This window comes from Delphinapterus leucas, chromosome 18, assembly GCF_059928025.1.
Source record: "Delphinapterus leucas isolate spDelLeu-1000000601 "Yukka" chromosome 18, BTC_Dleu_Yukka2, whole genome shotgun sequence".
NCBI classification, from domain to species: Eukaryota; Metazoa; Chordata; class Mammalia; order Artiodactyla; family Monodontidae; genus Delphinapterus; species Delphinapterus leucas.
In genome coordinates, this window is record NC_143146.1 from 63,878,501 (window position 1) to 63,892,150 (window position 13,650).

Here is a 13,650-nt window from a genome sequence, read left to right on the forward strand (position 1 = left end):
TGCTTTAGGAATAGAGAAATATGTAGATGTAGAAAAGCTTAACATCTCACAGGAGCTCAGGGAATGGACTGGCAAACCACCTGGTTGGCATTAAATCATGAAAGTGTCCATGCAAGCTTTGTCCTAAGGGTAATTCCCCAGCAACCCAATGGCCTCTTGAGAACAGAGTTTTAGAGTCGTGCACCACTGCTCTCCATAGAGGTTAGTCAACCCAATGGTATTTCAGATCCAGGTTCAAAACAGCAAATAAGTCAATGCACCGACCTCTTTGCTCCAGGCATCTGTTTGCTGAACTTGGGATTGCACAATCCAGGAACATCAGTGAGGCTGGCTCTGGGATGAGAGGGCAGGTATGACGCAGGTCAGAGGTGAGGGGACAGACAGAGTGGTTACATGGAAAAGGGACCTTTTGCTGTTTCAACAGAATTTCACAATGTGCTGGTTAATGATACTAAAAGGAGAAATCATTTCACCACTTGAAGGCTTTGGGCCCTGATACCATGTGGGTGTGTTTTAACAAAGTGTTAATTGGAGTTGCAAATAATTCAAAAATATAAATTATCTCTGATTCAAAGGTACTTTTAGTTAATGAGAAAGCAGAAAAAAATGCTTTGATTACACAATTTCAACTCCCATTGAACATTCTTGGCTGCTGATGTAACTTATTGAAAACTCCCTCAAATTTTTTTGGAATCAGGTAGAGTTTGTATTTGAAATAAACATGGGTTTGGATTTTTGTCTTTCAATGTGGAATAAGGGGGTAATTCGTGTCCTATGAAAGAGTTGTTAGGGCCATGTTTTAAAGGGGGACAATTTCTTTTGTCTTTTCCTTGTCAGCTTTTTAATGGTACAAGCAAAAATAAGAAAAAGAAAGTCAGCAAAGGTGCATGTTTTATGAGCCTTAAGTTTGAATTTGTAAAATATGTGTTAAAAATAAGATAATTTATAACACATAGAATTAGGAGAAATGCCCATAAATGGTTAAACCTTAATGGGTTATCAATAAGAGGAAATACTATGCCATAATTTAAAAAATCATATTCTCATATCATATGTTTTAGTACATATTTGGCTGCAAGTAATAGAATGTCCAACTGTCAGTATATTTATTTTGAATATAAAAATATATCTAGAAGTAGGAAGTTCCAGGGTTGATTAATTTAGCAGCTCAAAAGTATCTGGGCCCCCTTCTCTGTGATTCTCTTCGCTTTTCCTCATGACCACAAAATGGCTGCCACAGCTCTACTGATCACATTCTCAAATGTGACATCCAAAGGCAGGAAGCATTCTCCCATACTAACTTTTTATCAGAGAAAAATATTTTCCTAGAAGCCCTCTGTCAAACTTCTCCTTATATTTCATTGGCCCAGAACTGGGTCTCATGCTCCCCCAAACATAAACATTGGGAAGAGAATGAAGTTAACATGATTGGTTTAGAACAGGGGTCAGCAAACTTCTTCTGAAAAGGACCAGCTAGGAAATATTTTAGGTTTTGCAGGGCATACAATCTCTTGCCTCTATTCAACTCTGCTGTTGTAAAGCAACAGCCATAGACGCTGCCAACAGATAAGTGTGGTTGTGTTCTAATAAAACTTTATGAACACTGAAATTTGAATTTCATATACTTCTTACCTGTCACGAAATATTATTCTTCTTTTAACTTCTTTCAACCATTTAAAACTGTAAAAAACAGAAACAAGCAATAAAAACCATTTTGTATGGTTCGTGGCCATACAAAAGCAAGTGGCAGTCTAGATTTGGCTACCAGACCATGATTTGTCAACCTCTGGTTTATCCTCTTGGGAATAAGGAGAGACCCCCCACCTTCCCGGAGACATCACCACTGCAGACCTTAAAAAAATAAAATAAAGCAGGGTTCTATTAGGCAATCAAGAAGATCCCCTACCATATACTTAGAATATGGAAGAATGCTCAGGATATAAATTTTAGAAAGCAGATTACATGTCAATATGGACTGGATGATCCCAACTAATCCTGCCCGTTGAAATCCCTGCTGTTCACCAAGACCTGTATTAGACATGGCTCCTCAAATGCCTTTCCTGGTCCCTGGTCCTCCTAAACAAATTAGATCACTGCTTCCTATCAAACTTTCCTAACAAATTTTTATTTAGCAACGATCATGTGCTAGGCTCTTTGTCAACCCAAACTGAGTGCTGGAAATACAGAATGAAAGAGACAATGGCTAGCCTTAAAGAGACCTCAGTCCAAGCAGAGGAGGAAGAAACAAATAATTATAATTCAGGGAGAGCATGCAGCAAGAGGGGTATGGGTAGTGTAGCATCTCGGAGAAGGGCATGAATAAAAGATGGAAAAGAGGGTTTCAGGGGAGGCCCCTAGGAGACCCCCATATCAGGGTGGGTTCTGAAAGACAAAGTGGCCCTTTTTTAAGAGGATGAAAGTCTGTTGATGTACCACCCAGGGCTCTTAGCTGCAATCAGCAGAAGCTATCTCTGGCTGGTGGAGCACAAAAGCAGCTGGTTAAAAGGATGCTGGGTGACTCTCACCACTGCTGAGTAGGGAGATGGTACTTCCTGAAGAACTTGAAACAAGTCCTCAAACCCACTGCAGAGCTGGTCATCCATGGAACCCATGCTGCAGCTCCTTCCGAGCTGTAGATGTTATAGTTTGTACCACTGTCCCATTTGTGCCAGGGCCTCAGCCTTGTAGCTACTGCTGTTCCAAAGCTGAGCACCTTGGTTCCCAGCTCTGCCTAGTAAATCACTGCCACGCCATGTTCACTGCCTTGTGTTTCTCATTCCAAATTGATGTCTCCTGTAGATACAGCTGATGGTTGGAGTTGGGTCACGTGCCTGGACCCTGATCTGTAAAGGGAGGGCTGGGAGTGTGGGGTTTCTGGCTTCTGTCTTGGAGAGGAAGGACTCGCTTGTTAGGAAGTTCCCTGAATGTAGGTAGGGTTTTCAGACAATTTTAAGCAGCCAGAAAACATGACACATGCCCACATGGGCCAAGCATTCCTGTCTGGGGAAACAGCACGTCTGAAGGCACAGAGGTATGAAACAGGACAGCATGTTTGGGGAACTATAGCAGTTTGGCTCTGCTGGAGTATAAAGCAGGGAGTGCTGGCAGGTGGGGCTCAGAGGTGGAAGGAGCCACCTGCAGAGTTCTCAGGGCCGCTGTTCTCTGATCTACTCAGTATCCCCAGCTAAGGCACAGAAGCTGTGATTTACACCTTGCCTGGCCCAGGGCTTTGGCCATGGTGGGTTTTAGTCCCTATCTGTTGATATGAATCATTATAATAAATCTGTTGGATTGCATCGTTGTTGTAAAATTTACCAGTATGAAAGTTGCCGGTGTGTACAGTTCTTTCTCTTGTATGTGTGTGTGCTTGTGTACACATGTGTCTTTCCCCACAACTGGGCCTATCTCCAACGGATACTTTTCTAAAGGCTAATTTGCTTTCAGTATGAGAAGTATTCAATTACTAACTTTTAGAGCCGCGTCCGTATTCTTTGATGATGCCTCCATTTGAATGTAAGATCAAAACCATTTTTAAAAAGTCATAAAATATGGCTTGAGAAATAGAATGAACAATAATCCATCTCATAGTAAAATAAATGGAAAACATTATCAAACTTGCAAATCGTTTACACTTACCAAATTAATAAGCCAAAGTAGGCAGTGCAAGCATTTTATATATTTTTCAAACAAAATAACTGTAAAGGCCATTTCTTTTTGCCTTTATTTTTTCTATTTCGATTATTAAAATCTGCAAAATCTACTTATTATTGGTTCTATTATCTTCAAAATACAAACATATCAAAAGCATCTGATGAATAAATTTTCCCCTGTAGGTTCCCCTTGTCCTTTCTCATCTTCACATCTGCAGCAATCAGGTATATGCCTTCAAGTTTTCCGAGGCAACAAGCATTAAATTCAGCTTGAACTATCAAAGAAGTGCCGCCATCAGCTCGGGGACTTAATATATAGTATCTTCACAGTCAGATCTGGGGGAACAGTTCCTAGTTTGGTCACTATTAACCAGAGCAGGCCAGGTGACACAAATGATGGCAGAACAGTTGCCTTGGTACCCATCATGCTATGCATCAAGCCCACAGTTCTTAAATCTTTCTTCTTCTCTCACGTATTGGGTGGGCGAAAAATTTCCTTCGTCTTTTCCTGTGAGATGACTCTAGTAGCACTTAGATGTCTTTAACTTCATTTGAAACAATTTTGTTAGATTGTATGTGACAGCTGTCATATCAGTGTGTATTTTAAAAAATGACATCAAAATCGGTGAATTTTTGTGTAGCCATTTTAATATTGGACATGGAAAGGAAAAAAGCCACATTTTCGGCATATTATGCTTTATTATTTCAAGAAAGGTGAAAACGCAACTGAAACCCACAAAAAGATTTGCGTAGTGTACGGAGAAGTTGCTGTGACTGATCGAACGTGTCAAAAGTGGTTTGTGAAGTTTTGTGCTTGGAGATTTGTCGCTGGACGATGCTCCATGGTTGGGTAGACCAATTGCAGTTGATAGCGATCAAATTGAAACAATAATTGAGAACAATCAGCGTTATACCACGTGGGAGATAGCTGACATACTCAAAATATACAAATCAAGCGTTGAAAATCATTTGCACCAGCTTGGTTATGTGAATCACTTTGATGTTTGGGTTCCAATAAGTTCGGCGAGAAAAACCTTCTTAATCATATTTCTGCATGCGATTCTCTTCTCAAACGTAAGGAAAATGTTCCATTTTTAAAACAAATTGTGATGGGCGATGAAAAGTGGATACTGTACAACAATGTGGAATGGAAGAGATCGTGGGGCAAGCGAAATGAACTACCAAAGGCTGGTCTTCATCCAAAGAAGGTGATGCTGTGTACATGGTGGGATTGGAAGGGAGTCCTCTATTATGAGTTTCTTCCAGAAAACCAAATGATTAATTCCAACAAGTACTGCTCCCGATTAGACCTACTGAAAGCACGAAAAGCATCCGGAATTAGTCAACAGAAAGCGGCATAATCTTCCATCAGGATAACGCAAGAATGCATGTTTCTTTGATGAGCAGGCAAAACTGTTACAGCTTGGCTGGCTGGGAAGTTCTGATTCATTCTCTGTATTCACCAGACGCTGCACCTTCAGATTTCCATTTATTTCAGACTTTACAAAATTCTCTTAATGGAAAAAATTTCAACTCCCTGGAAGACTGTAAAAGGCACCTGGAACAGTTCTTTGCTCAAAAAGATAAAAAGTTTTGGGAAGATGGAATTATGAAGTTGCCTGAAGAATGGCAGAAGGTAGTGGAACAAAAGGGTGAATACGTTGCTCAATAAAGTTCTTGGTGAAAATGAAAAATATGTCTTTTATGTAAAAAACCGAAGGCACTTTTTGGCCCACCCAATATTTTGTTCACTGTGGTCAGTGGGAGGTTTGAAGTTTGTCTCTATTCTCTTGTGGAGAATCCCCTTCTATGAGCCAAACAAGACAACCAAAGAAGGAAAGCTGTATATTGTATGCCCAGAAGGTTGTGTATATTGATTACTTATTTGTTTATTTCCATATATTCACTGTTTTTTATTTCTTTATTTTTTATTTTTTTAAAAAAATATTTATTTATTTGGCTGTACTGGGTCTTAGTTGCAGCACACGGGATCTTCTTTGCCTCATGCGGGATCTTTAGTTGTGGTGTGTGGGATCTAGTTCCCTGACCAGGAATCAAACCTGGGCCCCCTGCCTTGGGAGTGCAGAGTCTTAACCACTGACCACCAGGGAAGTCCCTATCTACTCTTTTTTAGATTTCCTTCCAGTTTAGGTCACCAGAGATCATTGAGTAGAGTTCCCTGTGCTAAACAGCAGGTTCTCATTAGTTATCTATTTTATACATAGTGGTAAATATATGTCAATCCCAATCTCCCAATTCATCCCACCACCCCCCCCTTGATCATTTAATACAGGGTTAAAAATTACATGTGTGATTTAACACCAAAAATATGACGGGGTGCTGGGTAGGATTTTTCTTGTCCAAACTGATGCTAAGATTCAATGCTTAGGGGAAGGGCATTCTAGAGAGAGCCACCACAAGTGGCTAATAACACCTCCTTGTAGGGTTAACCACGAGGTGTCACACCTGCTGCTTCCTCATCCATCAGCCCGACCCTCCTTGCCCAAGCTCCGCCATCCCAGCCTCCTGTTCCATCACTGGAAGAGGAATTGATTAAGTGTGTGAGGGGAGAGGTTAGTCATGAATCGTAGGCCACCTGGGGGAGAGGGGGCAGGGAGGCTGCAGGGCTTGTGTCGAGAAGCCTATTCCTTCCCTTCACAAAATCATTTGGGTCACCAGGACATTGAAAGGAATCCACTTAGCTCTCTCCCAGCTGGCCACTAGTGCACTTACTGTCCAAGCAGAGCTGAGCATGATGAGGGGGTCTTGGAAGAGCTTGTCTTGGGACAGCTGGTGTACAGGGGTCTCATGAACATGAGGACTGGTGTCTATTTCTCACAGAGAGATTCTGAAGGTGGGGAGGCTTGGCCAGCTGGTTCGAAGGAACAGTGGCCTGGGGAAGGGTAGCAGGGTTCTCAGTGGTTCCCATGATTCCCCATGAAGGAGAATAGTACAGGAAGGGGAGATGTAGGGCTGCCCAGGGAGCCAAAGGAGGTGATACCCCACCAGAAGAGGGCATTTGGGGATGAGCTAACAGCAGCAGGAGGAAGCATGGCTGCCCTTCTCTGAGGAGGTGCTTCACCATGGAGAGGGCTGTGGTGACCCTGAACACCATCCCTTAGGAAACATCGCTTTGCTTCATATACTAACTATATGTCTAAATAGTTAAATGTAAATACAATCACAAATGAATTAGAATTAAGAGCACCAACAACAAAAAAGGCAAGACTGCCGTTTCTATCCCCTTCCTGCCCCATCCTTGAGGAGCTTGAGAGGAAGGAGAGGAGAAGAGAAATCGGGGTTGAAATTGGATTGGACTGAATTATCGTAACCAAAGGATCCAAAAGCTCTGACATTAACTTGGCCACCCTATTTTATTTTTTTAAATTTTTATTTATTTATTATTTATTTTTGGCCACGTTGGGTCTTTGTTGGTGCGCGCGGGCTTTCTCTAGTTGCCGCGAGCGGGGGCTACTTTTCGTTGGAGTGTGCGGGCTTCTCATCGCGGTGGCTTCTCTTGCTGTGGAGCACGGGCTCTAGGCACGCAGGCTTCCGTAGTTGTGGCTCACGGGCTCAGTAGTTACGGCTCACGGGCTCTAGAGCGCAGGCTCAATAGTTGTGGCGCGTGGGCTTGGTTGCTCCACAGCCTGTGGGATCTTCCCAGACCAGGGCTCGAACCCGTGTACTCTGCATTGGCAGGCAGGTTCTTAACCACTGCGCCACCAAGGAAGCCCTGACCCCCCTATTTTAAAATGCAACTTAGGCCCTCCTTCCTCTGCTGCACATTTCATTTTTTGTAGCACATCATGTGCTGTATATTTCACTTATTTATTATGTTTTATTTACTGTGTTTCTCTTCCTTTCTCACCTCTACCTTCATCCCCAAAATGTAAACTCCTCAAGAGGAGGGATCTTTGTTTCTAACTGATGTTTCCCTAGCATCTAGAATTATACTGTCCATTTTGGTAGCCCCTTGTTACATGTGACTACTTAATTTAACTTAATTGCAATGAAGTAAAATTTAAAACTCAGTGCTTCAGTTGTACTCGCCACATGGAGGTGCTCAAGAGCTGTCTGTGGCTAGTGGCTACCATATTGGTCAGGACAGATACAGGCTATTTCATCACCACCAAAATTTTATTGAACGTTGCTGACCTGGAACAATAGCTGGTATGTTGTAGAGCTCAATACGTATTTGTAGAACAAATGATTGAATGGCTGAGTTGTTTTAAGGCAAGATAGGCCAGTGGTTAAGAGAAGAGTATCTAGAGGCAAATTGCTCTACTATTAGTCGTTGTGTAAACTTGAGTAAATTAAGGCAGTGCACCCGTCATTAGGCAATTAGCTATTTATGAACTTTTTTTTTTTTGTGGTACTCGGGCCTCTCACTGTTGTGGCCTCTCTGGTTGCGGAGCACAGGCTCTGGACGCGCAGGCTCAGCGGCCATGGCTCACAGGCCCAGCCGCTCCGCGGCATGTGGGATCTTCCCGAACTGGGGCACGAACCCGTGTCCCCTGCATCGGCAGGCGGACTTTCAACCACTGCGCCACCAGGGAAGCCCTATTTATGAACATTTTAAAAGTGCTTTTAGGGAATTCCCTGGCGCTCCAGTGGTTAGGACTTCGTGCTTCCACTGCAGGGGGAAACCTGTGCAGGGGGCCCAGGTTCAATCCCTGTGGGAACTAAGATCCCACCAGCCATGTGGTGCAGCCAAAAAATGTGCTTCTAGAAAATTGATTATTCTTTGCAAACACAGACAGATATAACCACTGAAAGGATACACAAATAAAGGGATACATCCATTCTTTGGAAGGCCCAGTATATTTGAGGCAACCTCGCCTAGAGATTAGCACAGGCTCTGGAGTCAGAGGCCTGAGGGGCAAATCCCAGTATCTCTTCTTCCACTGGGGTGAGAATAAAGAGAATGATTCAGTTCTACCAAGTGTTGCGTTAAGTACCACTCCGCCCACGCCTGTGCCTCTCAGCCCCCCGTTTGTACACTCCATGTGGCCTCATCAATGAAGACTTCCACGTGCCACATTCTAACCCTCTCTTTCTCATAGGATCCTTTCCTCGCTGTGTGTAAAATACTGAAGCATGGCATTCAACTAATCCCCAAATAAAAATCCATTATTCAAAGCATTATTCAACACCTCTCTTCCAAGCTTTGTGCTAAACTCTGGAAATCTGGAGATGAAAAGCAAAGCCTCATCTCCCAAGTAGCTTCTACTGCAGGGAGGGAAGACAGTTTACTGAGAATTATAGAGGCATGTCAAAGGTGCTGGGGGGCAACAGAGAAAGGGCACATAACCCAGCCCAGGAAACCAGGAAGGGCATCTGGAGAAAGTGATAGCTGAGTTTTGAAGTATTAGTAGGAGTTATGAGTAGGAGTTTCAAAGGAGGGAACAAACCATACAATTGCAAGGAGAGGAAAGCAGCACAGAAAAGTCTGGGAGCCTTGATGCTTCAGTGCAGAGTAGGAGGTGAGGGAAACAGGAGCAGGACTGCTCAGTAAGGGTCCCACGTGCCCAGCTAAGAGTGTTGAGTTTATTCAGAGGGTGAGAGAGGAAGCCATTGAGTAAAGTAGACCTTCTTCATGTGAATGTGGATGTGTGTAGAGGTAGCACACAGAGGAGGTTGAAAGCATGGACTCAGGAATTGGACTGTCCTGTCCTCCCATTTGATGGCTTTGTGATGGTGGGCAACTTCTTTAAGCCTCAAATTCCTCATCTTAAAGAGGGGAGAATGGGGCTTCCCTAGTGGCACAGTGGTTAAGAACCTGCCTGCCAATGCAGGGGATACGGGTTCGAGCCCTGGTCCGAGAAGATCCCACATGCTGCAGAGCAACTAAGCCCGTGCGCCACAACTACTGTGCCTGCGTTCTAGAGCCGGCGAGCCACAACTACTGAAGCCTGCGCACCTAGAGCCCGTGCTCCGCAACAAGAGAAGCCACCGCAATGAGAAGCCCACGCACCGCAACCAAGAGTAGCCCCCGCTCTCTGCAACTAGAGAAAGCCCGCGCGCAGCAACAAAGACCCAAGGCAGCCTAAATAAATAAATAAAATTAAAACCAAAAAACCGGGGAGAATGGCCCTACCTGTGTCATGGAATTTTCTGAAGGTGAGATAATACATATAAAGCACTTAGTACAGTGACTGACACATAGTAAGTGGTCCATAAATGCTAACTATTGTTATCAATCACTGGAATAATAGATAATTAGGTATCTTCTTTGCCTCATTTTTACAGTAAATGAATTAATTTTATCACAATGATAGGAATTTAACATGTTGTTTTGTGTACCCTAATAAAAAATACAAATGTTTGCTTATTCATTCAACCAATAGCGATTGGCCATAAACGGTGTACCAGGCACTGTTCTAGGCTCTGGGGATAAAGCAGTGAACAAGGCTGACCAAGGTCCCTGCTTCCATATCCTAGTCGGGGAGGCTAATGGAAATAAGTAAAAAAACAGGATAGACAAGATCTGTAAACTCTACGAGGCAGGGAGCTGGTCTGTTTGTACCCTGATGTATCTCGAGTGCATGAGATAGCGCCCCCTGCAGGCATTCAATGAATGTGGTGAGTAAATGAAAAATCATTTCAGGTAGTGATGAGTGCTAGGGCCACGTGATGGAGTCGGCAGGTTGGCTTCACTAGATGTGAAAGTGACTGACAAAGGGACTGGCAAGCTAAGTCAAGAAGATGTGAAGGGGGCTTCCCTGGTGGCTCAGTGGTTGAGAATCTGCCTGCTAATGCAGGGGACACGGGTTCGAGCCCTGGTCTGGGAAGATCCCACATGCCGCGGAAAAACTAGGCCCGTGAGCCACAACTACTGAGCCTGCGCGCCTGGAGCCTGTGCTCCGCAACAAGAGAGGCCGCGATAGTGAGAGGCCCGTGCACCGCGATGAAGAGTGGCCCCTGCTCGCTGCAACTGGAGAAAGCCCTCGCACGGAAACGAAGACCCAACACAGCAAAAGTAAATAAATTAATTAATAAAACAAAGGACTAGTCTTTAAAAAAAAAAAAAGAAGATGTGAAGGAGCCAATCACGGAACACTCTTTGAGAAGGATATTCCAGGTACAAGAGTATTTCATGCCAAAGGTAACAGTCCTGAAGCAAGGCTCTACAGAGAACAGGAAGAGGGCCCAAGTTACTGGGGTGCAGTGAGCAAGGCGTACAGAGAGGTAGGGAAGGAGGTCAGAGCAGTAGCCTAAGGCTGGTCATTTACCACATTTATGCCTATTTGCTTGCCCTGCACAGACCCCACCTCGTAAGATTTTCTCTTCCTTACTTCACAGTGTCTGTGGAATAGATTGCTTCTTAAGTTGGCTGCTCTCACTCTTGTGTAATAGAAATATCTTTTGATTGGCACTTTATCTGCTCAGTGCTTCTGGCTGTGTTGGGTTTATTTTGTGAGATTTGATGTAGTGACAAAGTGAAATCTTGCCCTCTGGGGGAAAAAATTCCAAGTGCAAGGGGGAGACTTCAAGATTTTAAATTGGTGGAAAAAATGGCCTAAATTAAGTTATTAAGGATCACTTTGCTGGTTGGGTAGAGAAGAAATTGTAGGACAGTGAGAATGAGGGGAAGGGGACCAGGCAGGTGACTAGTGAAGCAATCAAGGCCCAAGACAATGAGGGCCTGGACTTGGGGTCTAGATGGTGGGAAGAGGGATGATGGGACCCCCAGCAGAGGCTCTGATCACTGTAGCCTTTCGGTGGAAGTGTGCGCATGTGCGTGCACACAGACACACCACACACACACACACACGCACACGGTATACATGTTTTATGTAACATGAGATTATTCTCGCCGCCAGAGGGCACCTGAACGTTACAAATGTCTCCAAGGGTCAGAGCACATTAACTCAGGCAGAGAAGCAGTTTCCCGGAGGGCATCAGTTGAGAGGGCCAGGAAAGCAAAGAGAAAACAATCTCAGCTGAAGCTACAGCCTTTGCTTATTGGAGCTTAAAACGCCTTCTTTTAAAAATTATATTTTCTTGCGATAGCTCGTATAATAAGCCAGTAATTTGGGCTTTCATATATTACTGTTAGTTAGTTAAATGATACAGCCAGTCGTCCCAGTGGATGGATGGGAGAGAGGGCGTCTGATAGAAAGGAGCTGGGAAGGGAAGGCTCATTTGCAGAGGAGCCTTTGGCCAGGGTGCCAGGCCTGGCTGAGGCCCAAAACAGGGCGGCTCGGAGAAGCCCGAGGGCAGCAGAGAGAAGGGCGCCTGGAGAGGATGAGTATGAAAAGGCGTGGGGATGGGGCGACCGGGGAACTTTCAGACACTTCAGAACAGGGCCCGAGGACAGTTTTGCCTGGAAACATCTCTGTCATCTCCAGAGATCACTTGCTAAGCGCTGTTTCACCATAATTCTCTGTCTTCTGCTGGGCAATACACGTTAGCATATGATCCTGGTCTTTGATAAACTTAAAAGTCCAAAGCAATTTTATATATAAATATACTGAGAATGAGTCATTTTACACAGAGAGGGAAAAGGCAAGCACCTAGACGTCTAATTTGAAGGGCACAAAACCACTTCCTTTTCCATCGCATCTTGCATAAACGCTGCCACGGCCTGTCTCAAAGCCCGCTCCCCCCTTACCTTGTCCTTGGCTTTGAGCACTGAAGACCTTGTGAAAAGACTCACGTCATCGGGGAGGCTCCTCCACCTGGGCCCCCCAGGAGCCTGTGCCTGTGTCACTTTGCACCGTTGCCTTCTGTGTCTTGTCACACCACCTGCTAACCTACCTGTGACCCCGCCCAGATCACCAGCCCCTTGAAGCAGGAATGAATTCTTACTCATTTTTGTATTCCAAGAGGACTAAAACCTTATTTTCACATAACAAGTACTACATGTTTATGCTGATCCCATATATCTCTATTTATTTTATGTAGGTACACATATATATTCATCTATTTTAGGCTGTGTTTGATACTCTAGTTTGCCCTGGTTTATAAACTAGATTAGCTGGAAATATATGTATATACAGGGAGAAAGATAAAAATTTCCCACTGTGGAAGGTGTGGAGACAAAACTCCTCGTACTCCACCTCTGAAAAAAGAAGACAAATTCTCCATCTAACGCTCTGCCCCACACAGCCATGCCCCACCCAGACCAGAAAACCTCGGGACAGGCTTCACCCCAAGATGAGCCGTCCAGCCTCATTCTCTACCTCTTTCTGTGCCTTTACCTGGTACATTGCCTTTGAAAGATGCCCGTAATAATTTAACACTTTTGCGAGTGGGGTCACAAGTATATTGAAATGGTTAGCTAAAACTGCTGGATAAGTGGGTTTATTCCGCAGGCTTACTTCACAAAGAATGAACCTCAGTGCCTCTGGCGACCTGGCTAGTTGGATTTTCAAATATTTCAAATTCTTGGACTCCTTGTTACACGACGTCATCGTCTGCTGTGACACACAATTACCCTGCATCGGATCAGCCAGATGCTATTCAGAAATTTGAGAGACATAGAGAACAGACTTGTGGTTTTCAAGTGGGAGGTAGGGATAAGGGAGGGATGCATTGGGAGTTTGGGATTAGTAGATGCAAACTGTATACAGGATGGATAAACAACAAGGTCTTACTGTAGAGCACAGGGAACTATATTCAATATCCTGTGATAAACCATAATGGAAACAAATATAAAAAAGAATATATATATATGTGTGTGTGTGTGTATAACTGAGTCACTTTGCTGTACAGCAGAAATTAACACAACGTTGTAAATCAACTATACTTCAGTAAAATAAATTTTTTAGAAAAGAAAATTAAGTGAGGTAACAGATATAAATTGTTTAGTGCTCAATACGGCAGTTAATGTTGTTATTATCATTAATTACTACACTGCAGATATATATGGCACCTCCCAATTCTGTTGGAAAGGTTTTACTTTTTTGTACTCTTTTACATAGAAGCATTGAAAATTGATTTAAAGTTGATTTTTGGGAAAAAGGATTATTTTGCACTCAAATAAAGTATACTGATT